General features: G+C 41.0%; 1 protein-coding gene across 1 annotated transcript in view; it reads left to right on the forward strand.

Annotated features, from left to right (window-relative positions):
* Positions 1–556: 556 nt before the first annotated feature.
* F13A1 (coagulation factor XIII A chain) overlaps positions 557–25,106 on the forward strand; it is a 124,563-nt gene continuing 100,013 nt past the window's right edge. Inside the window, exon 1 of the mRNA XM_074872499.1 lies at positions 557–694. The gene's annotated coding sequence lies outside the window, so the exon portion shown is untranslated. The remainder of the gene's footprint in view (positions 695–25,106) is intronic.

Genomic DNA, 25,106 nt, shown 5'->3' on the forward strand with positions numbered 1-25,106 from the left:
GATCTGACCTTCCTAGTTATTTGCAAGCACAGTTTGACATTTGGATAATTAAGCACATAATTTATGGCTGAAAAAGGAGTGCAGTTTTTTTTCCTGGGATCTGACCCAAGATGTGGATAGGTCACACTAATAGGAGTCCTTATATCTCTTTCCTGACTTCAGTAAACTCACCCTGAATAAGGTTATAAAACTTATAGATACAAGTGTTGGCTCTGGGAGATATCTGGTACGGTCAGTCTCTACTGGAGTTGGTACTGTTGTAGTTAGCGTGCTTCAGGATAGTCTCAAAGGGATCCCCACTATCCTTTCTTCTATGTGAAGATAATGCTTGTATTAAATATTTATATGGGCGGAAATATTTTCTTTGTGGTTGGCACTGTGGTTATACTATATAGCAAGATAACCCATGCAGTTCCTGTGAAACCACTGGTCTATCTAACTGACACACATCCTCTGGGGTGAGTAATAAGGATGGTCTCAATCCAAAATGGTTTAAGTTTGACAGGCCTTACTTTATCAGTCATGGCATGAGCACACAGCTGGGATGGGGGGATCATTTGAGCATGCAATGGGAGCACAACAGTGCCAGCCAGCAAACAAGAACCTTTCTCGTCATGAGAAGCTGGGTTTCTGGAGAGACCTTTCCACTTGCAGAAAGCCACCTTTTTCTGTATTTCACATCTCCACATTTTCTGTAAGTTCAACAAGTATACACATGCAAAGACAAAATCAGTCCCTGCTGTAGTTTTGTGGGAGCAGAGAAAGCTTTCATGAATGATGAGCTGCCTTGTATGCAACCTACCAACATCAGCTGTGGCTGGGTGCATGCTTACTGTTTTGTGCCAGCATAACAGTCAGTAACTGCGGTGTGGCACTTGGCTGCAATACGGGCAGGACTTTTGTCTCTGAACACTCTGGGTGGGTGCAAGGGGCTGGCAGCTGTTGTCCTGCTGGAGTTGGATGTAGCATGTCTCAAAAGAAGGTATCTACATTACACTTGTCCAGAAAAAGCTTTCTTGCTTACAGCTTTTTTGTTGAACCCTTTTCATATTAGTTTAGACTACGGTTGTGCTGCTCGTCCGTTGTAAAGGTGGTACATGTCTCGGTTGGTGAAGGAGGGGATGAGTAGTGACTAGAGGTTGGTCCTACACTGGCCCTCTTGGTCCAAACCCCATGAAACTGAAAAAAGTCTGAGTCCCCTATTGAGCTCTAGGGCTCTTGGTCATGGCTGATGGGCAGTTCTAACACTGGCTACAGGATAGATGCACAAAAACAGTTGTGCTGTCAAAGTTTGTTTCTAACTGTACAACACTAGTTAATGCCTGACGCAGAGGCCTCTCAGACCGGCTCTGTAACATGCTGCAATCTGCTTATGAAAGGGAACTTAGAACCAGTTCTTGCATTGGATATGCTCTCTAGAGCTTGTAATACCAGAGCCTACGTGGGTATGACCTTGTGCTTTTTAGAGCCACATTTTACAAATGTCACGTCTGTTGCATAAAAGGCATAGATGTACTTGAACATCCAGATAGTTCACTCTGTGTCCACAGCTCAGAAGCACTTTTGTGTCACCATTTTAAATACAGTAGCTGTGTTTTTCCTGATACCTTGTATGTTTCCTGCAAGGACATCTAGGAAGATTTCTTGGTTTACTTTAGATGGTATAAATAGCCCCATAATGCCCAGTGCTCTTGTTTTGCGATACAGCTTTAGGTTGCTGTTATTTCACATGTTTCCAGTGGTGTAACTCGTTCCCCTTTCTGCATATTACAGTGAGGAACTGGTCTTGTAACATTTGCCAACACAGTTTCTGTTTTCTCACTAGGATTGTTTCAAATGAAAGAAAAATGGGCTGGTGTAGGAGGGTGGGGTGTTCTCTGCCACTCGTGTTCTCCGCCACTCTAGAGGTGGGAAGAGTTCCTGCCTTTCACCAGTGATTTTCTTGTAACCAGTTTGAAGTCTCCTCTTCCTTGACCTGTCAGTGCATAAAGGTTAAAAGGAAAAGAAAAAGTGATGAGAACAAATCTTCTTGGTAGTATCCATTAAAGCTACAGCCTGGCCTTCTTGCCATTCCATGCTTTCCTTTATGGGACCTGAGCCTTTACTGACCTATTGAACAAGGATGCTCAGGTCAAATGAAGATCAGGCTATAGCTCTTCAAAGAGCCATTTGTTTTGCAGGGACACTGAATATCTAGGCCTCAGCTGAAGGCTATTTTGAAGCATGCTGGTCTGGACAAAGCACAATAGTTTCTCTCTTTTTCCTTTTTTATATTTTTTTTCACTTCTTGGATTTCTCGTCACCCGAAAAACATGCAACCAGCTGAATGGTATTGAATGTTTTTTAGCCTCTAGAACTGAGAACACTCTCTGTAATTGATGGTTTGTTTTAAGACCACAGGAAACTACTTGTCACTATCCATTAATGAGCACTTTGCTAGCTGTTTGGCATCTTAAGAAAAATAGATGATGAAGCAGAAACCCCCACCTTCCACACTGATATTTTATCCCTCCGTCAAACTAATACTGAACTAACTCTCTGCACAGAACACCATTTTCATTATATGCGCTCACTGTTTTTTCCCCAGCTTCATTAAAACATGCCAGGATAAGAAAAAATGAGCTAAATCCACACAGAGCTCATTCTGTCGTGGGCACAGAGAGGCTGTTGCTCCTCCTGATGTTGGCCTAGTCAAGGCTGAACCTTGTTCAGTGCAGGAGAGGGAGTAACTGCCCTGGCACATCAGTAGGTGTCTGTGGTGCAGGGTGGGCTATTCTTCCTAGCTCCTATGGGGAAAAAGTGGTGGAGAAGACAGAGGCACCGAGACACTGACCCACGTTCACAGCCCGAGTGCTTAGGCAGAATGGCAGCAATCTCATCCCACCTAACAGGCACATCTGGCTGCAACAGCAATGTAAATAATTTAACGGTGAAATTTATGGGCTTCTTTCTCACTGTGGTGTCTTAGATTGTATATAGTTACATTCACCAAGATAATTGCCCTGAACTCGTGCTAATGGCATGTTAATGTGTAAGAGTGGAGCTGACATCTTCAGGTCACTGATTAAAGGGGAAAACTTCTCTTCTCCTGAAAAAAAGTGTGAAAGACTATTTTTGCCTCTCTTTTCTGTTTTTTAAATTTTTTTGGGCAAGTTTTCAAGGGCACAATAGAGTATCTCTCTACAGGTTGAATTGGTTCCAATTCAAGGCTCTTTGGCTGCAAAGGCTCATTGTTTTGCTCATTCTCACAGTAATCAAACCAGTGTCAGACTTGATACGTACACTCATACAGAAGAGGATATAGCAATTTCTTTGTGAGGGGGAAAAAAATGGAGCCATTGCTTGCAGATAACTTATTTCTTTTTAAAAATTGGAAAAATTCCCTTTTTGTTTATTTGCTGCTCTGAATAATTGATGCTTTTCTGTTTTCCACAGCATTTTCTAACATGCAAATAGCAATTTATTTTTATGTGGGATAAATCCTTCCTGTGTGCTTCCCACTCTGTGAAATGGGGTTGGGCGGGAAATATGCCTTTTTCCATGAAAATACTAATGACTGAATTAAAGCATGACTCAAGTGGGCACTGTTCTAAGCAATAATATCAAAGTTGTCACAATTGTGTGTGGGCTTTAATGTTCCTGGATGGTACTTGCAATTAGTCTGCAGATCCATGAGTCAAGGCAACTGTTAAAATCTCTCCGAACCTTAGGTGGGGCCCAAATGACTTATTTCGAGGTGCTAATAGAGTCATTTGAAGACATAACAGAGAACTGACTGCGAAACAGGGCCAGCTGGGAGCATAGGTGATGTAGGCTGTTGCTTTGGGCCACAGTAGCCTGCCAAGGGCACAACAAAATGGTCATGTCTTCATCGCTTGTACTGCCTCTGCCAGTGCCCAGGGAAATCAGGTTTGCTGCAGCTGCCAGGGCAGGGATTAAGGTGTGAGAGATTGGGGCCAGCTGCTTTTGGCGGTCACTGCTCCTGCCTGGCGATTTACCTTCTGACAGCAGGAGCTGCCTGAGATAAGACGTATGGGGTCATGATTTAAGGGGATGCTTTTTCCTGGTGAACATAGGACATAATCCTTACCAGCTATGGTGGCTTGTTCAAATCCTACAAGATTTGTAGCCTGTGTGAGCATGGGTAGAGTCTCTGTTCTGTCCCTGCTACCAGCTTGTGGTGCAGTCCGGCTGGAGGCCGTAACCCTCCTCATACTCCTCTATCCTCTGAGCTGTATTTTGTATGAGTGTCTGGTATTCCCATGGATGGGATATGGCAGTGCAGTTTGGAGCTCCGACAGCTCTGTAGTGCATGGAGGGTGGTTATATTTTCCAGCATATGGAGGTATGCATGTTGTCAGAACCTTTTATAGTGAATTTCAATGTAAAAGTAAAATAAAATTTATTGCAGTACATAGAATTTGTCACATGAAGAAAACTTTAATAAAAGTTCAGTTGCCCAAAGACATGAGTTCTGGAATCAGAGTCACCTATGGCTGACAGGCTCCTTATTGCTTTGATGCTCTCTGTCCACACTGATAAATCTTGATAATTAACTAAGTCAACTGTTTGATTCCTCCTTACAAAATAGTTGTGTCTTCCATGATCTTCCACAATGCTGGGACTGCACAGCAAGCTAGAGTTAGGGAAACCTCTTGGTTTCTGGAGACAGAACCCTCTGTGTGGCATAAGCATCAGTTCAGAGTGGCTTTCTAAAGGATGTGTCCAACTTTCACAATATGATTTCATGACTTCTCTCATCAGTAAGGACTCTTAGTGAAAAAGAAGTACAGTCCCAGCAGTGTACTTAGAGGCTGAACCAGAGAGTTAAACAGAACTGGGCAGAAAATATTATGTTCCAGCTGGAAAGGTGTCATTTTCCGGTAATCCTTGCCCAGTGCCTACACACACTCTTCAGGCAGTTGTATTAGAAACAGTTGTGGATACTGCAGTATTGATTGGTTTCAGGAACAGAATACGAAGTATTTCTATGAGAGTTTGAATGCCAGAAATCATTTTGCAGTTGACTGTAGGATGGATGTCATGACTTCTGAAAGCAGCAGCACAGAGCAGTGTGGCTGGCTTGGAACAAACATCCCAGGCAAGGCTTGCTCAGGTGGCAATCTTTCTAAGTACTTCCTCCCTTTTTTCCTATAATTATAGAAGTATTTGTATGGGGGAATATGTTGACCATTTTTAACCTGGATTCCACTAATTAATGTCACAACGGTCATCTGACACTGCCATAGTGGTTTCACTGGCAGATAGTGGTGGCAGAGTACCAGAGACTGGCAAATACAGAGCTATAAGTGAAAGCTATAAGTTCTAAGAGACAGCATTGTCTTTAACCATTTTATGCAAGTGGTTCTAGAGATATTTCTGTACAGTTGAAAGTTACTAGTTTATTGTGGCTGACCAAGTGAGCTCTCATCAGTCAGCTGAGCTGTGGCTGCTGAATGCATGCCATCTTCTAACCTATCCCAACTGCTAAGGAAAACGCATTAGCATAAACTGCTCCCTGACTGTCTTCAGTGTAATAACCCTCATGTGGCACTTCATATATGAAGAGCAAAATCCAGGTCACCAGAGCTCTGTTGTTGATTGTGGTGAGATTTCAGATGTAACTGCTTCAAGTTGCTTGTATTTAAGCACCTGAAGGAAGACCTTGTTCAGTTTTGGTCCGTGGAATTCAACTCCCTACTTTTGTGTATGATTGAGCAAGCCCCACAGGAAAAAAAAAAAAAAGAAAAAAAGGAGAAGCTTTGGAAAAACTATCTCTTTAGAAGAGCTAAAACTTGGCAGAAATGTTTCCAGGCTCTCCAGATACCTGGTTAGCTCCAAGTCCAGCACAAAAGCAGTATCTTCCATTGAGACTGTATGAAGCATGTATGCATTTACTAGTATTTCAGTAGTGAGTGAGGCAGTATATGTTTTTAGCTACATACATTTTTGTTTTACGTAAAAAGGAGCATATTTGATCTCTTCAAAATTTGGGATTACGGTATGCAAGGTGGGTTCATACTTCTAAATGTGCAACTTTTTTATGGTAGGGTGTGTCTGGCTCAAGGTGGCTTCTCAAGAAAGGGGATGGCTTGTCTGAAAAAGTCTGTATACCTCTGACGCATGTACACAGTGTCTGCAAACCCTCTGGAGTACTGCAGATTGAAACTTGACCGATCTGAGGAGCGAACTTGATGACTGTAGCATCAAAGAGGCTTCAGTACCTGAAGGTGAACTTTAGATTGAAGTGTTGCTTAAAATGAAAACCAAGTGATTTTTCAAAATTTATATTACTGGCAAATAAGCTTCAGCTTATTGCCTTATTGCAGAGAAGGGTACTCTCAGTAATTCTAAGGCAGTTGTCATTGTTATCTAAGCACTGGTACTGCCACTGCATTGCCTTATGGCAGCAGGAGAAAACCACTGAATGATGAATATTTAATGAAAAGGTTGATGTATATCTACAGTGAATCATTTGCTACAGAATTGTAAATAAAACAGTGTTTTTAATTCACTGCCTAGGGCTATTTAAGTATACTCTGTATGAGTTATGTCCACAGGGGAGAGAAGCTAGGGTTAGAGTAGCCTGAGCTGCAAATTTGGTAGCATATAAATATATGTTTTTATCTGGTGGCAGTAGGAGTTGTCTGGATCAATTTTCAACACAGGAGTGTGTGTGTTTGTATGTCTGTGCACCAAAAGCTAAATTTTCAGATGTGCCTGATTTAAATTCAGCTGTCCAAACCTCTGATTTGTCCTCCCATCTTTTTCCTCTGCTCTGTGTGTGTTTGCATTAAGACAGTCTTCAAGTAGGTAGTCACACTGTATTTTCTCACTTTGGACTTCTCACCTCAGTAAAGATGGATGGTGCTTTTTAATTTCCTTTTATTCTCCTTCACGTTACTTTGTAAAATCATCTAGGTTGGAAAAGACCTTGAAGATCATCTAGTCCATCTATACGCATCCTCTGAACCCCACACTAATGCAGCCTTTCCTCAGCAACAGCAAATGCTCTTGATTATAGTTTCTAAGCTCTTCGTGAACACAGGTGGATTTCTGCCAGCATCTAGCACTCCAGTGAGGTGGTGTTAGTCCCATCTTGTATGTAAGCCTCTGAGATGCAGATGTTAAAGCTGTTGCTGCCTAATGTTCCCACTCATTTTGGATTCTGTGTCTGGGATATGGGGGACCAGGGTACTTAGCATTTTATTCTCTTCTTGTATTTGCATTTAAAGCACATCTCTGATTGACCTTCACAGGGAGGTGGGAATTCTTATGTGTTATCCATGTACCAAATGTCCAAAATGGACAGTTGGAAAATGAAACATGGGTACATTTAAGATGCTGGTTTAGGGGGATGGTCTTGCGGAACTCTGTGATGTAGGAAAGCTGTGCCCAGAGAAGGGTGAAAATCTCATTTTCCAGGGTGGCACAGGATTGCCAGTACTACAAACCCAGCTTTTCAAGGCAATTTGGGAGACACCTCAATTGCCCTGTCAAACCTGCTGTTGGAATTATAGCTCATCCCTGAGTCAGGTGTTTTGACTGTGGTCTTCTCTCCTATGCTAACCATGTGGGCACTTTTTACTGTCAGCCTCTCTCTCCACTGCTCAGTTTGAGGGTGAAGACCTCTGGGCCTGAGCAAGAGAAGCTTCTCTGCAAAATCTAAAGCATTTCATATCTTCCCTGTGGACTCCTTTCACTCTTTCACAGCCTCAGAGGTTCCCATCCATGGGACTTGGCACATAGGTGTTTTTTCTTTCCTGCTTTGCCATGCTCTTCTAATGACCTTGCAGGAGGGGATTTAGGGCAAGAAGAGGGGCTTTTTCTGCACTATGAAGCCTCCAGCTCCTGTGTGGGTATGCAGGAAGGCAGTCCTTGATACCTTTCATTTGTAAAGCCACCTTATCTCCAAGTTTATCATCAAAGGGAAGCACCACACATGTCCCAACTTCTGTGATTGTGAGTTTACTTTAGTATGCCCCCTCTGTGTCCAAAGCAGAACTCATCCTATACGCTGAAGGAGGCTGGACACTGTGGGAAAATATTATAATTAAACATTGGATCCATGGGCAAAAATTAGGGTTTGCACAGGCATCTCCTGACTTTTGGGAGCTAGAGTTTGAAACACTTTATTTCTTTGAACTGTGGGATATGAACTCTGTGCCTGGTATTTCTGAAAGAAACTAGCCTCTGCAGGCTGACTGAAAATGGGTCTTTGGTTCGTTTTTTTTTTTTTCTCTCTGCGGTTATGTGATTTCTTAAGACTGACTTAATTCCTGAACTTGATCACCTTCCTTGACAAGTAGCCTCACAAGTTCAAAGCAATGTGCTACAAAACACCACTAGTATGGAGATCGGTATTGGCAAGACTGGCTGTTTTAAGTACTGTAGAAAAATAGAAAGAAAATAAGCATATGTGAGACCAGAAGGCCATTTATCCTACTAGCAATTCTCATATGTGCTCACTCAAGCTTACTGTGACATACCCTGGGGACTCAGCCTAATGGCAGAAATATTAAACTTTGGCATTAAGGGAATGGACTGTGTACGTTGGTTGGAAGGGTACCCAAGAGGTTTTATTATTTTTGCCTATGATATTTATGGTGAAGCAGCTTCAGTTTTCTAGGAATACATCTTATTTTGTTTCCTTCCGAGACTTCTCTGTTATAAGAAGTGTTGATTTAGAGAAACTATGAAGAAGTAACCAAACAGTAAATTTCTCTGAAATGTTTCCATTCTGTTTCTCCAAATGTTGTAGGCATCTAAAAACCTCACATTGTTCTGCGAGACAGGGTGAAAACAGAGCTGAAGATCAGGTTTGGGTTTTGGCAAACTGTACATATTCAAGGGGCCAAAGAGTGTGAGAATAACTTGGTATCCTACCAGCCAGGGCTCTTAGTGGGGAACAGAGACACCCAGTTTGTTAGGAGAAGAGGAACCAGGAGAGATTCAAAGCCAAAACTTCAAAATAGTCTAGCAGGTGGAAAATTCTCTTAAGTCAAATCCTGCTCCTAATTCATTAGAAAGAAGAATCCTGATCTTCAGTGTCCCAGAATACCTTAATCACTGGAACTAGTGGAAAACAGTCAGAGACCTCTCCCCCACTGCCGACTTGGTGTGAAGCACACGTGTGAAAAGTTCCCCTTCCTTGTTTTCCTCCTGCTTGGATTCAAACATTAAGTCTGATCCCAGATTGATTCCATTCTCCTTTCTCCTAAATTTCAAAGTCTTTCTGAGGGGGATCCATCCCAATGTAATTGACTATCACTTCCTGAAGCTGCTGACACAAGCCATTGCATTGCGTTCCTTACAGGGCTTGCTGAGCCCCGAGGGGGTGGCAGGGAGGGAGGGAGTCAGCCGGAGCGGCCTTAGACAACGCTGCCTTTGAGCTGTTACTGCTTCAGCTCTCAGCCTGACAGAGAAGCAACATGGAAAGTAATCAGGAGCATGAACCAAAGTGGAGGTGCTTTTGGTACCAGTGGAAGAGGCAACCCAGAGGACTCTGGCAGAGGATTATAGATGTCAGCTTTTTTGTTTCCTTGGTGAATGAGTCACTGTAGCTGTGTGTCTTCCCTTTTTAAGAATTCACAACAGCATTTTTTTCCCTGTTCATGTGACTACTTCCAAATACTAACTTCAGATACATCCATGTGGGCTTTTGCAAATCTGTATGAACTCTCTCTGCTTTGCTGGATAGAAGCCAGCTTTGACCCAGCAGCCGTTTAGCCATGTTAGCATGGTCCGAAACTTGGCCTGATCTCTCTGGCAGGGTTTAAAAGCTCAAGCTCAGAATTTGCTAGCTGGCTTTCCATTATATGAGTGGGTTCTTGTGCAGATGGATCAAAATAGAGGCAGACTGAGCTTGCAGTTACTTGCTAAGTAAGGCTGACTTTATCCTATGAATTTGCAGTATAAGAAACAACAAACCTAAATAGCATGTCAGTTCCTGACTCCATTTTTTTCATTGCTTCTCCTGTTCTGGGGGAGCTGCTATCTTGTCAAAATACGATATGTACGGGATAAAATACCAAAAAGAAAATCAAGCAACATATGGGATGTTCTCATCGTATTGAATTTTGTGGTGGAAGATGGGACCTTGCAATGCCACATTCCTTGCGACAGCACATACTAGAGATCACACCGTGGTATATAACTTTAATTTGAACTTTCTCACTGCCAGTTTTGTTGTGTCAATGTTTGAGTGCTTTGCTGAGTAGGCACTGCCGGATGCAGGTTGTTCCTTATCAAGTGTTGGCAGGAAATGTTGCACCATAAGGGTGGACACAGAGACCCTAGCTGCTGGGCACTTGCAATGGGAGATAATTTCCCGAGCATCATGAGACAGCGTGGTTTGTTCATCACGTAAAAAGCCCAGCTCTCATGGCATTTTCCTCTGATTGCTAAGTCCACTGCAGAAGAGTAAAAACATATGATACTTAAAAATAGGATATATCCTGAACCATTGCAAATGCCATCTGTTCTCAAAGAAACAACTGGTAGAAAAAAATAACCTTGGGTTGAAACCTTGCATGAAGTTGCCATTTAAAATAAGCGGGGTTGGCTTTGTTATTTTTATTTTTTGGAGGTGTGGAGAAAGGGCTGTTTGATGGCAACTAAAAGAAAACAGAAATCTGGAACCAGAGTGTACGTGTAACAGACATGTAGAGAAGTTGTGTTGCAAAGACCTGTTAAATAGCAAACGCTAGGATCTAAAATCACGGTGAGACTGGAAGGGACCCATGTACTGTTTTAAATCAGCTCATGCAGATGACTGCAGTAAGGTGCCCACCACCAGAAGGTGGTCTCTAGGGAAAATGTTTGCCTTACTAATCATAAACAGGTAAGACCTAATTTTCCAGCTGGGCCCAGTTCTCTGGTGAATGGTATGGCTTCCTCACCTGTTCAAATTCTATCTAGTCTGGCAGTGAGGGGTAGATCAGTAGCTTAGGGAATACAGACTCCATCCCCATATGCTGATCCCGAATCACACTCAGAGCCATCGCCTGTGGGAACATGAGCAAAGTCTCTTTGAGCTTTGGCTGTTCACAGCAATCAGCACTGCTTCTTCTGGCCCAGTTAGGGTATGATTACATGGTTGAAAAGAATTGAGTTTTCACACAGTGGCCAGTCGCTGTCTCCCATGGAGCTGCAGTAACTAGCCATGCCACCTGCCCCAGGTCTGATGAAAGCCCATTAGCAGACTTGGTCACCTGTGGTGTTTTGGATACCCTGCTGAGGAGTCAAGGGGAATACCTTTAGCATATTGCCATGATTTCCTTTGGTACTGGAACAGTCCAAAGGCGAACGGCCAGTTACCGAGCTGAGGAGCAACTCACTTGCCTCCTTTTATGTGAGCTGATGGCTTCAGAGCATCTGTGGGCTACATGCAGGTGCAGTAGCATATGAAATCGGCAGGTCATAGTAGTGACATAAAGCCTGTGTCTTGGGAGTCTTATATGGGTTAGGGATCTGAAAATGGGATGCCTGTATTTCAATGAGTTTACTCCCGTTCTACACTAACGTGAAGAGCAGCAGACTTGTACCTTAGACATGTGCCAAGAAACTACGCGTGAGGTAAAGGGAACAAACACCTCATGGTGTTTGCTCAAACAGGATAGTCATGTTCCAAGGGAGTGTCCTAATCCTGTCAACCTCACTGTTTTTGCTAATCCCAAATGCGACAGCATGATGAGGTAAGAAAAGAGTGTTTTAATGAATAGGTTTGATAGTGATATTTCTGACTCTTTTCTTTTTTTATACCTCACAGCCCAGGAATAGCTGCAATGATGTAATGTTGCTATTTAGAATTTTTTCAAAGCATATTTTGAGTTTGGTGTCTGTGGGATTGATAGTTTTGCTTTGGAAATGAGTGCACCTAAGGTAAAAGACTGCATGAATTTTCAGGCTCTGTCAGCCTATCTGAATCTGGTCTGCCATACTTCCGATCCTCTTATCTCCAGTTTGAACATCAGAGATTTGAATGGTACTAGCTTGTGCTCAGCCTTTGTGACAAGCAGCTGAGGGATGGGACAAATCTACTAAACATGGTCTCTGATGTGCGGGGCAATAAAGCAATAACCTGCTTGCCAGTGTTTGGTCCTAGTAGACCTAACTCCTGAGATTAAGACCTTTTGGTACTTGCCCCAGGGAATGAGTAAGTCTTTTGTGATGTGTTGTCACAGCACATTTCTGCATTCTGGAGATATGCCTTAACTGTGCTGCAGCAAAACCTGCCTGAATTGCCCCACAGTCGAGTGACAAACCTCTGCAACCTCGAGGGTAAAACTCCCTGGAAGCATGAGGAGTGGTGATGTGGCTGGTGTAGCTCACAGTGGGTGGGAGAGCAAGCTTGTGATTTCACAAGTGACGAGAAGACAAAAACCTCAGTTTTGCAGGAACTCTACTTTTTTTGTCAAAAGTAGTTTCATACTGGAATGGTGTGGTTAACTTACCAGCCCACAGAGGGGTAACACTGAGCCCTGTTTAAAATGAAATATACTGTCATTGCAACACAGTTCGTATTTCTAGATTTGAGCCTTGCATGTGGGTCAACTGTAGTTGATGTTTTAATAATCTAGCAATATTTCAAAAACACTCTGCTTTTGTCTACCAGCCTTTCCATTTCTTGGTAATCACAGTCTTGATCTCCCATGGCAGAAGTTCGGTATCTCTCTAAAGTTGAAGTAAAATCCTCTGTACTCTGAAATGTTAGATCAAGCCTCTTTTTTTTTTTTTTTCCAACTGTCAAGCGTAATGCATTTTTAAAGCATCCTTCTACTTTAAGGTACCACTAAAGTTGAGAAAAGTGAATATGTAACAGTGCATATATATTTACTGTACATGTGTCTGTTCATGAGAGACCTGGACTGAAAACTGAATTCTGTCACCCCCTAAATTTGGTGGAAGTTCAGCCCTGCTCACAGGTTTAGATCTAGCTGTGAAGTTTGTAGCTTTGTGGATCTTTGTAAGGGGTTAAATGAAAACTCTGATTTTAGGCAATACTAAATTTTGGCCCAAAATGTATGAGTTGGCTCACAGCACATTCCCACTGTGGGTTTCTATGTTTGTATCCTATCACGTTCTCTTGTGTGACTTCCACCTCATGTTTGCTGTGCTGCCTAATATTTAAATGAGTTCATTAGATACGTCCGTGTTTTAAAAATATAAACTGCATTTTTCAGGCTATGGACCAACATGTTAAAAACCATCTGTGATATCAATTGCTCAACTTATGCTCTCAGAAGGGCCTGCTTTACTTAAGGCAAGTTCTCTGCACTTACAGGAAATTAAGATGGTCATTAAGTACCTCAATTCACTTTTGAATATTTCAGCTGAGACTATTGTTACAGCTTTTATTGTATCTAACACTGTGGGATCTTTTGAAAATGTAGCAGGGTTAAGTGCTTCTGTCATTCATCCCAGTTATTTGTGAGCCCAAGTGTGGAGTTAGGTAACTGATTTCAGACACATAACCTTGAAAACAGGTGATGAAAGTGATGAGTAAAAACTAAATTAAATTCCACAGCCTAAGGCTTAGGCAAAATTTCCCTTTGGCTGTTCAGGTTAATGTGTTTACCAGGGCAGGCTTCTTTCTCCTAAAGCATTTATTCCAGATACATTTCTTTAGCTCTCTGTTCTGCTTGGCTGACTGTGGACCATCCTTGCTTTTCTGTACATAAATAAGTTGAATTGTTAGATATCGAATTAGGAATTCTGCTATCAGAATGGTCTCTAAAGAGGGTAAGAATACTTCTGAGAAGAAAAAAATGTATATTTCTAAGTTGGATAAGTAAGTCATGCTGGTATGGCCAATCTGGGTGTTACCTAAAATTGTAGCCCTGTAAAATGCAGCAAAGCTGACATAAAAGTGAAGGGGGAGATGTATTTCGCACAAAATTTCTGTGTTTGCAAAGTGACCTTCTCCACTGCAGGGACACTTTAAAGAGGAACATTAAGGGTGATAAACCTTAGTTGCAGAGCTCTTCTGAATTTTAGTCCTTTTAAACATATTTGATGATCAATACTTTATGCTATGTGGGAACAACAGCAACACCAAACTTGAGGTAAAAAAAAAACTCTAAGACTTTCTCATTTCTTGCTCAGTATGTGCTGCTTCTGCCCTCAGCCACTACAAGTGGTGGGCATCTTGATTTAACCATTGAAGTAGACGGGCTTTCTGCAGGTCACTGGGGATTTCTACTCTGTCATTTAGTTCAGAGAAAAAACAAAAAAACCCCTCCCAACCTTCCCCCTGCATCCTGGGCTGTGAGCTTTTAAGACTAATGTTTGGATGTACTCCTTGGCTAGTGTAACCCTACATTTGCGTTCTTCAGTTGTGTCCTTTTTTTTCCCCAGAATTTGAGTACGTCAGACTTCTTCAAGGATTCCAAGTGGTTTTGTGGCCTGGTTGGAGCAAAAGCAATAGCAGCAGCAAAAAGAGCTATAACGGTTCCAACAAAACTGTTGACCATGTAGAAACCCGGTGTGTGTCCCCTGCAGATGTGCAGACCCATTGCATAGCACCAGCGCCGTTGCTCGCGTTTGGCCTGGGTGCATCTCTGTGCATCCTGAAAGTGTCAGATTCACAATGCATGCCCCACGTGTATCTGCATCTACTTCTGCCTGGGGAAGCTTTACCCTCTGCCCAAGCTTCTGAGTCAGCCACAATCACCTATTATAAATTTGTTTTCTCATATTACAATTGCTACAGTAAAAATTAGTAATTCACCACTCGTCAGGAACCAAGGCTGACCTTAAAGAGCTGTAGACTCAGTTCTTATTTGTACATAGACCCTTTTTCATGCACTTGATGTGTCATCATCAACAGATAAGGCCCTTTGCCCTTGCAAGAATGCTACAATGGGTTCTGACATACATAAGAATCAGGAGCCAAGTATCTCAGACTGCTGAAAGATTTATGAATATACATTCAGCTAAAGGACAGATGACCACAGCATTTGCTGTTTCTCTAATGCATATCTTTTTGAATTCAGAGAGTAAAATATTGAATGAAGCAGGGTGTCTGAGGGCACACCTACGTAAATTAGGGCTGACAACCTCACCTTCTCAACCCACATTCTGAGGGTTATTTAAATTTCCCACTGCTCCAAGTCCAGGCAATGTGGAGCATGGACAGTGAAAAGTTTGAGTCTGCGACAGTCTGTGTACATGTGCCCTTCTCCATCTCCCAGTTAACACTGTGGCTTGGGTGTCTCTTGCAAAGCTGCTGTTAGCCACTCAAAGAGGCCCATTCTTCCAGTAAAGATTTTAGATGCCAAGAATAGATATCTTTTGTTGTTAACTGTGGCTTCTTGCAATTCTGGAAAGTTCCAGTATCTTCATGCAAGACTGTATTGACCATTACAGTTTGCGTAAGACATGTTGAATCATACCGTACAAGCTGTCTTTGGTCATGCACTTGCTTGTCCACAGAACTTTGCTCAGCCATCTACTTCCCCCAGTTTCTTTCTCAGAACTCCTCAGGTTATCACTTTGGTCAAGCAAGACTCCAGGCTAACTTCTGTACTTCTGTACTTTTCCTAGAAATACCTGTTTTCATGTTTGATTAATTCGTGGTCAACATTCTTTGATTCATTGTTAGCATCTTGTCATGTGAAAGACCAGCATTTTTTGGCTCAGTTTGGTTCATTGCTGATAGAACATAAAAATTAACACACCAATGTGAAACAGCTCTGTGCGGGGACTGGGATGGTCCCCGCACTTCAAATTAGTATGCTCAGTTTGTATTTTTTGTAGAAATATCAGCTGAAAATTTTCACGGCCCTTACTTGTTTTAGTTCTTACTTGCTACGTTTATTTCTGTTTTTTTGGTTTGGATCACCATAAAAATTCCCTTTTCATACTGGATTTCCAGCTTACCACGTAAGTATATCAGCATCCATAATAAAATACAAAGACCTCATTGACACACCTTTCTTTATAAAATAGCTGAGTTTGTCAAATTCTGATGGTATAGTTGGTAGCTGAGTTACCAAGATAACAAAGTTTCTTCAGAGCTGAGGTCTGCTGCTGTGCTTGGTTCATGAACTCCCCCATTTTATGACCATGTGGTTTAGCTTTTGAAACTAAAGGAAAAATTTCCTCCTTCATCTAGCAAGAGTTTGTGGCCAAGTTAATCAGCTGCATGGAGTTGCTGCATGGAACACAGAAGGCACATCTGCTCATTGTTGTCTTTCAGGCCAGTGACACTGTAGAGTCACAGAACATTATTGCCAATAATGCTCTCAAATTTGTTGCCATTATCACACTAGTTAATCATGCAAAGATGATCTGAATTGTGTAGGTAATATTCTGATTACTGAGAGAAATGACAAAATTGCCCAAGGTTCCCAGAAGCAATGGAAATCTGAAAGTGTTACCTTACTAAAGAGAAGAAAAAACCCCATAGTACTAGGACTCAACTCAAGCTTAGCTATGCTTCACCTAAAGAGCTATTTGTGTTTCTACTTTAGGGTATGCTAGAAAAGCAGATTCTGGATAAAGATCTTAATTTTTCAAACAAAACTTTATTTTCCACTAAAAATCTGTACCCTTTGAAATTCAAAATTTTTTGATATAAATGTATTTTAAAAAAATATACAAAATACTTTTTCTTAAATCAGCTTTGTTCAATTTCAAATATGAATAGGAGAAATCATGTGTTTCTGATGAAGAGATGTGAATAGGGCACTTGGCTGATGTGTTGAATAACATGTGGAAGTCGATTTCAGTAAAAGCATAAGAAAAACTGTATTACACTCAGGTCCTAGCCAGGAAATAATGTCCTTGCAGAGAACTCCCTTTCTTTTCAGTCTATGGTCTATAGTTTCAGGTGGTAATAATGATTCTAATATTTCTGTCTGAGAAATGGAAACATTAATATTCTCACAGAGAACTCACAGCAGTGACTGTAAATTACATGGTTCTCTGGAAACACAGCAGGAGGTGTTTCCTTCTTTGGACAGTTTAATACAGGGCCTTCATCCCATAGTGTATTACCCATATTTGCATTCTGAGTAATATCATTGCGTCAAATAACGGCATTGTGGAAGCTGTAGCACATCTCCTGGATAGCAGGCTGGCAGGAGTGCCTGTCCACACAGGTGAGCTGTCCTTTGTCTGTGGCTTATCCTGTGTGAGAGCAATGAGACATAAGGTCTGGGCTGAAATTTTTGAAGTCTTCCTAGGGATTTACCTACTGGTTTTAACAAGATTTATGAGGATTAACTCCTTCTCAGCCTTGAAAAGATCTACTCTATTGTCTTTACTAATGGTGATGTCAAAGGTTTTGAGAAGTTTCTTTTGCTTTATCTGGGGCCATTGTTTTGCATGTGAGCTGTTATCATCAGCAATATGGGATTTTTTTCTAAATAATCATAGTATCACATTAAACATATTGTGGACATTAAAGAAGGACCCTGTCTGAACATTCTGGGTTCAATCTAAGGAGAGAATGGTATGTTCAGCTGGGATGCCTGTTTTACTGGGAGTAAACTACTTCTAGGAGTTGTTTCACTTAATAGCGGTGAATAGTGATTGTTACTTAATCAGGACCAATTAAAACATATTTGCATAATGAGGATATATTCAGCTGGAGCCAAGTCATTAAGTGGTGCTTAAATTCATATTACAGTTTAAACTTTTGGAAGTTTCCAAATAAGCATCAAATGAAGATGCAAGGCAACTTCAATGCAAATGCAACTTTTAATTGTTGATTTTTTAAAAAAAAATTTTTTGCCATATTTTACATCTCAATTATTTAGACTAAGGTTTTTAATACCTTTTATTTTTTTACAGCAGTTAAAATAGAACAATTTACTATTCATCAAGGTGCCTCAATTCAGAGGATTTTAGTGTACTGTTATTGGCAGGTAAAAGTACAATTTTTTCATATGCTTTTCAAGTGCAGGGTTTTCCTCTGTGGACAGCTTTTCTGCACATTCTTGCAAAAGCTGTGACACAGTAGTGTTGCCTGATTTCAGTCACCTGCTTACTGCAGGCACAGGCTAGAGCAGTGGGTGGAGGAGGTGACATTCTCGGGTGCTGCCCTGTGCTCAGTGTGTGGTTCTAGAAAATGGTATTCAGCCTTTCGCTAGCAGGGAACTTATCTCTGAGGTGGATGGGGAGAGACCTAAATTCACATGGAAATAGTGGCACCAGTGTGGGGTTGAGGGGAAAAAACCCTCAGAGAAATGGAGGAGTCAGTGGAGCACTCCATATCTTCTTGAGGAGCTGCTACAGGGGTGGGATATTCCCCACTGTTACTTCTGTATTTCCAAGCCCCTGGCAGCATGTCATCCCCATGGGGACAGGGAGGAGGACCAAACAATGAAGTTACTTGTCATTGTTACTAGTTTGATTCCCACGTAAACATTGCCTGTGAAAAACTTTCTTCCTGAGAAGAAATCAGCTGCTGCCTTTGACTTTGAGGTAATGAGAAACCCAGAAGTTGTGTGTGTACTTGCACAGGTAAGGGAAGGGCTGATGAGTAATCCATGTGATAAAATGAGTTCAAAGAAAGATTACTGCAAAAAGTCTGACTTTGATGTCTCTCAAGTGGGATGTTCAGGTGACAGATAGTCTTGGCCACAAATATTTTCTCACTGATATTTTGGATCAGGTGCATTGGTTAATCAAGAATGAGAACCAGAAAACATTGTTTAGAAGATCAAAATAAAGCCATTGATCTAAGGTGGCAGACTGTCTTTTTTCCTCTAAGTATACAGATGAAGTCACACAAGTACAGCTCTGCGCCACCCTGAAACATCAGTCTCCTTTGGCTAATCTTACTGAATTAGGTAGCCGTTATTTTACCCTCAGAAGGTATTTGGTTTGGTTTTACAAAGAGAGAGTTGGTTTGATAGATGGATATGCTTGTTACATCCCTACTTGTATGTCAGTGAGGGCTTGAAAGCACTTACCCTTCTAATCTTATATACAGTCCTGAGACAAGGGAAAAAAGATTTCTGTCAAGTGTCTTCATGGCTCTTGGATCTGAGGTCAATAGTGTTCCTATTTTTATTTACTGTGACATAATGCTATAAAGCTTTGAGTGTGAAAAAGAGGAGTCTGAGACCCGTGCTTTGTCATTTGTCTCCCCGGCAGGGCTGGGTTTCCCTGTGGTCTGGGAGGATACACGTAGGGTGATTTTCCCAGCCTTACTGCAGCGTGGTGCCTCAGCTGGCAGAGCAACATGTTGCCACGGGGCAGCAAGCCAAGTCTGAGGATTTCCATGTACACCTTCCTTCTCAGTCTGTGCATTCATTTATGCATGCAGAGGAACTGTGGCTGAGTGCTGTACAGCGGATGGATGTAGGTGCTCTCTGGGAGGTGACAGAGGATGGTGAGCAGGACCCTAGGCATGGCTCTGACTGTATGCCAAAAAGTCAAGCTTCTCAGAGTGCCAGGATTTAGACCTGTGGCTAATAAATGAATGAGGCCTAGTGGGGAGCAGCTCTGTGGAAAGGGACCTGGGGGTCCTGGTGGGCCACAAGCTCAATAATATAAGTGAACAGTGTGATGCTGTGGCAAAGAAAAGGATGTTGGGTCGCATCACCAGCAGAGATGAAGTAGTCATTATCCCACTCTACTCAGCTCTTGTCAGGCCACACCTTGAACACTGCATTCAGTTTTGGTCCCCACAGACTGAAGAGGGTCCAGAGAGGGACCACAGAGATGATCAAAGGATTGGGAAGCCCACCATATGAGGAAAGGCTGAGAACTGGGTTTGTTCAGCCTTGAGAAGAGAAGGCTTAGGAGACACCTTATCACCATTTTCCAGTATTTAAAGGGTGGCTACAAAGAAGATGAAGACTCCCTTTTCACAAGGAGTGACATGGAAAAGACGAGTGGTAATAGGTACAAATTACTTCTCGGGAGGTTCCAATTGAATGCAAGAGGAAAATCTTTCAAGAGAACAATCAGTCTTTGGAATAATCTCCTCAGGGAAGTGGTGGATTCCCCAACATTGGACACTTTTAAGATTCAGCTGGTCAGGGTGCTGGTCCATCTTGACTAGACTCTGTTTTTGCCAAGAAAGGTTGGGCCAGATGATCCTTGAGGTCCCTTCCAACCTGGTATTCTATGAAATAAATTACTTCCAGTACTGCTGTTCCAGCTATGCTGTGACAAGTAGTGGCTAGTTTCCTGCATAACCTTGTTTATCTACCTTGTAGTCTCTCTGCTGTGCTGTGTGCTGCTGGTATCAAGGATCATGAGCAGAGTGGAGGTCAGTCTCTCAGCTAGTTGTGTTTTAAATGCAGGAAGGACAGAGAATTTTATCTATTGAAAGACCTTAACTGCTTCCTGGGCAGGCTCCCTGGAATCTGGGAATTTACCTTGCTTAAAGTGCCACATTCCACATGCATTTAGCTTAAAACAGAGATTCCTCTTTCTCCTCGACTGGAAACCTCTTTAAAATCTCAGCACACCCACACACTGAAGGTCGGGCTCATTTGATGCATACCCAAGATCTCCCTGGGTGGTACAACACATTGCTGCCTCTGCACAGCTTTCCTTTTAATCTGCTGTGCTGGGCTTTTCAGCAGTGAGGCTATTGCAGTCTCTCAGAACCACTTTACACTACTTCTGTGAGAAAAAGGGTGAATTTTAAAAAGGACGTACTCCCTGTCTTTCTAAATAAACATGGTGTTTGAGTCTTAATGTGAACCTGTAGCCTTTGCTGAAGTACATGTTAATACTCTAGACGTATGAAGAGAGATTTTCCTTTATGAAACATATACTGTCTTCTAATTCTCTCTATTGCGGTAAACCTCAAGTCCTGTTCAAATCCCCATTTTAGTTATCCAGCCTACTTACCAAAAATGGCATAATGCTGGAATACAGTGGAGGCAAACTATTTTATAGCTGTCATAATGGAGAACACTGTTAGCACAGTAATAATGTGATGATTCCTAGTTAGTGGAGTCAATACCTTCAGGGCTGCATTATAGTCCCTCTTGATAATACCTTCAAAAAGCAGATGGAGGACCAGAAAATGCCTTTATCTGGGGGAATTTCTTGCTAATCCTCTTTGCTGGAGGAGGATGATCTTAGCACCTGCTGTTTTGACTTGGTGTCTGTTTTGGCACTATTAGCTGAGATAAACACATTACAGAAGATAGAAAAGGAAAATGTAGCTGTTAGAGAACTTTGAAAATGCATCAAGTTTTTAAAGCAAATAAATCATGGAGAAGAAGAAGTTACAGAAGATGGAAATGAGCAGAATGGAAAAAGGTGATTAATTGAGAGGTTTTATGTTATAATTACCTAGGGTCTACTAGATTCTGACCACATCAGTTTGTCTCCTTTGGTCCTTCAGGACTCAGAATGAGGGTCAGCCAACAACTTAAAGACTTAAGAAGAGTCTACTAAAATGAAGCCTAAATGACAGAGGTCATGAAAAGAGGGATTTCTGTCCTTCAGTGTATCAGGATCTCCTTCTTTTGAATCCAGATCTACTTCAGGTCACACCACTCACAAACCCAGGTCTCATTCTCAAGGTGTCTAATTACTAGGAATCAGTGATGTAAATTTTCTCAACATGAAACTTTCTTGAAACCTGTGGCCAGTGTTAGGTATTCCAAGGTCTTTGCTTTAACCTTTCACAAGAAACTCATTGTGTTGGCAGTCTTTGAGTCAAATCTGTACCCACACTGATCAAATATTTAAATATGTTATTACTGGACAAAAAAAATGTTTTTCTTTTCAGTGCCACTTTTTAGTTCATTTGCAATGGTGATACTTCTCATGGTGGCAAAGGAGAAACCAGCATCCCTTATCTTCTTTCTCAGGTAAAGAATGGCTTGTTGGATTAAAATACTCATGAGGGAGACCCACGGTAAAGTTCCTGTTCTGCTGTTTGCTTGTGTCTTGGATGAGTTCTCCGAAAATCAGCAAATAACTGCTACTCTAGAAGTCAAGAAACCTCACATGAGAAACCTTGATGATGATTTTATCAGAATTGGCATTTTTCTCTGGAATAGTTTTTGTTGACCAATTTGGTATATTCTAATAATGGAGATTGTTCTGAAGAACTTTTTGGTATGAACAGCTTGAATGGAGAGTCCTGACCATAAATGGATCACAGTGCTTTTGGAACAAGTTAGAGGCAAATGCCCTATACTCATTCCAAAGCAGACGTTATTTACTCACCTCTGAAGAAAATAACAATTACTGTCCTCCTCAAACTCTTGTTCCACTGTGGCAGCATATCTCTAAGTAATGCAAACCATGGAAGGTCTGAGTGTATCTTCAAACAATATCATGCAGCACTGCCCCATGGAATAGCCATGGTTCAATGGTGGCTGGTTTCTAATTCAAGACTCAGATCTTTTAAAGATCTTGGCATCATTGAAGATGAAGGTTATAAATCATTTTGAGAGGAGCAGATTTAAAGTAGAAGAATTTTCTCTGAGGAGACAAATTTAGAAACATACATTTATTGCTGTTTATCAGTTTTTTCTGAAATGTCTGAGCATATCCTGCTCAATTTCCTCTTGTACGAAGTATAATCAAGAGAATTTCTTGTTTTTCCAGAAAGTTGTAGCTCTGTTAGAAAGCACCACTAGGTCAGTTCTTAATGTGATAATAACATAATAGCATGAAGTCCCAATGCTGACCACTCAAGTCCTGCTTCAAACATCTCTTTTGAACAATGCTGGCTGTAATGACAGTAACAATCACACTTGGAGGTCCACGTGAGGAAAGTATTTTTATGTAATAGGTCAAACTGGAGTTCTCTTTCTTACATCTCTTATAAATACACATTAGGGCAATAGTCACTGGGTAAATTTATTATTATGATCTGTTAGTAAGAGCCTCCAAATTATTCACACAAATGGTGCTTGTTAAGGCCAGCCTTGTAGGGCTAGGTCTCTGGTTGACCGAATGATACTGTGTTAATGGAACAGTTGTCTTTAAAGAAATTGCATCTCTTGGCCTTTTAGTGAAGGAAATAACAGGCTTCAAAGATTAGGCAAAAAATGCAGTCATCACAATGTACAAGACTGCACTGCTTAATATTACAGTGTTCCACAGCTGGAGAAAAATGAGTGTGATGGTTTGCTAAAAGAAAAAAACCCCAGACCTCTACCACCTTTTCTGATCAATAGTCATTTTTATAAAGTCTCAGACAGGTAGAAAAGTTGCTTGGCTCTAAAAGCTGAAAGAAAATAAGTGGGTGGTGAAATGAGGTGGTTCAGGTTTTCTGGAATTCTGTGGAAACACTTGTGTCTTAAACACTAATTTTTAAGCACAATTTGTCAAGTGTCCTTGGGCAGCACCCCATTACTGATTCAAATATATTACTGGTGCTGTTATGCCTCTCTAGAGCAAAGGCACCTTCACACACTTCACACATCTGTTTTGAGTGATGACTGTGTAACACTAACCACAGCTGCAGCACAACAGGCTTCTCACAACTCTTACTAACACCATGCGATTTAAGAGGTGTTGTCTTTTTTTAGAAGCCACTGTACTTCCAACAGCAGATGCAACCCTTATCTAAAAGGTTGAACTCAGCCAGGTTACATGTGGAACTAGGTGTTGCTGGTGCTAGGGTAGGAAAAAGTCTCCATACCTTCTCACATCCCTCCTCTTAACCTCTCACATCATGCACTACCTGGCTTCCGACCAGCTAGCTTTCTTGGTGACTCTGTTTCCTTAACTTATACTCTCATTTTTGGCAGATCCCTGGCATTTTCCTAAAAATGCCCTTCCTAATATAGTATGTCACTGCTTTCTTTGATGTCAGTCCATACTCTCAGCTCTAATGTGCCACATGTCAGAGCCCTCTTACCTCTCTGTTTGTTGCAGCTGAAGCTGAGCAACGTGTGTGCCATAGGCTTTAATATTCTTGCTCTTACAGGGCAGAACTTTTATTTGGCATAGCCCACCTTACATTAAGGAGCCATTTCTAGTGATGGCCTACATAAGGAATCTTACAAAGAATTTGAAAAAGCATTTGACAGGGTGAAGTGAAAACATTTTACACTCTTGTGCAGCATGTTGAGCTATAGTTTTTTTTAATAAAAAAGAGAAGAGTTTATTTAAAATTTTTTTTCTTTCTATATCTTCAGGTATTTGTACTGAGAATCAATCCAAAAAATCACCCCTCTCTCAAAAAAAAAATCATTTTAAATTTGAAAAACTGATTTAAATCCCATTTTCCCTTGCTTTTTTCCTGCTCAATCCTCTTAATACATACATCCTTACAAATACATATATAAATGAAAATAAGAAATGGAAAAATAAGCCTGAACCTTTTTTTTCAATTTGAAGGAATGATGCCCATTTGAAAGGATCTCTATTAAAATCCAAACTGGTAAAAAGCAGTATTTCACTTTATTAATTCAAGTTCTGCTCATGAGAATGTGAACGGAAATATTTTTATAGTCTAGAGATTTTTGCAAAAGCTTGTTTTTACTAATTCTAAAGAACTGGGTAATACTAATTTGGCAATATTTCTGGAAGATTGAACAGTTGAAGGGATAAAAATGGGTTTATGTTATTTTTGAGTTTTTGCTTAGAGATTAATATATAAAATTCAGTTACCTGCAAAAAGCCTCACGATCATTATCAATTGCTCAACTATTGTTATATTAACTATTTATTTTGGCAAAAGTTATTTATTATCCAGTATTTTATCTAAATAGTACCTGATCTTATTAGAAAACAAAGCAAAACAGAGATCCAAAACTTAAAGCCTGGGTTTCTTAGGAACTGAAATATCAGTTCCACAGGGAATTTCATTATTTCTAATGCATTTGTTTGAACTTCAAAAGAAAAGCAAAATATTGTGTATTTCTTGGAAAACCAAATTCCTTGGTTTTCAAGTAAAGGGTATGAAAATATTTAGATATGACAGTGCCAAACATCCATTTTTTACAGTGTTTTTATTCATTCTGTATGCATTTACTTTTAAATTATAGCAAGATATCAATAACATTAGATGTATGGTAATGGAATGTCCTAAATTAGACTCTTTAAAATCAAAACTGTGTACCCACTTTCCCAGGGCACTTTTTTTCCAGGATGAGGGTCTATAGAAACTGTCTGGTTTGGGACTTGATCTTACAGGCATCAGGGGTGGAAAAAGGATCTTC

This window comes from Strix uralensis, chromosome 1 (genome assembly GCF_047716275.1).
Source record: "Strix uralensis isolate ZFMK-TIS-50842 chromosome 1, bStrUra1, whole genome shotgun sequence".
Classification (NCBI taxonomy): Eukaryota; Metazoa; Chordata; class Aves; order Strigiformes; family Strigidae; genus Strix; species Strix uralensis.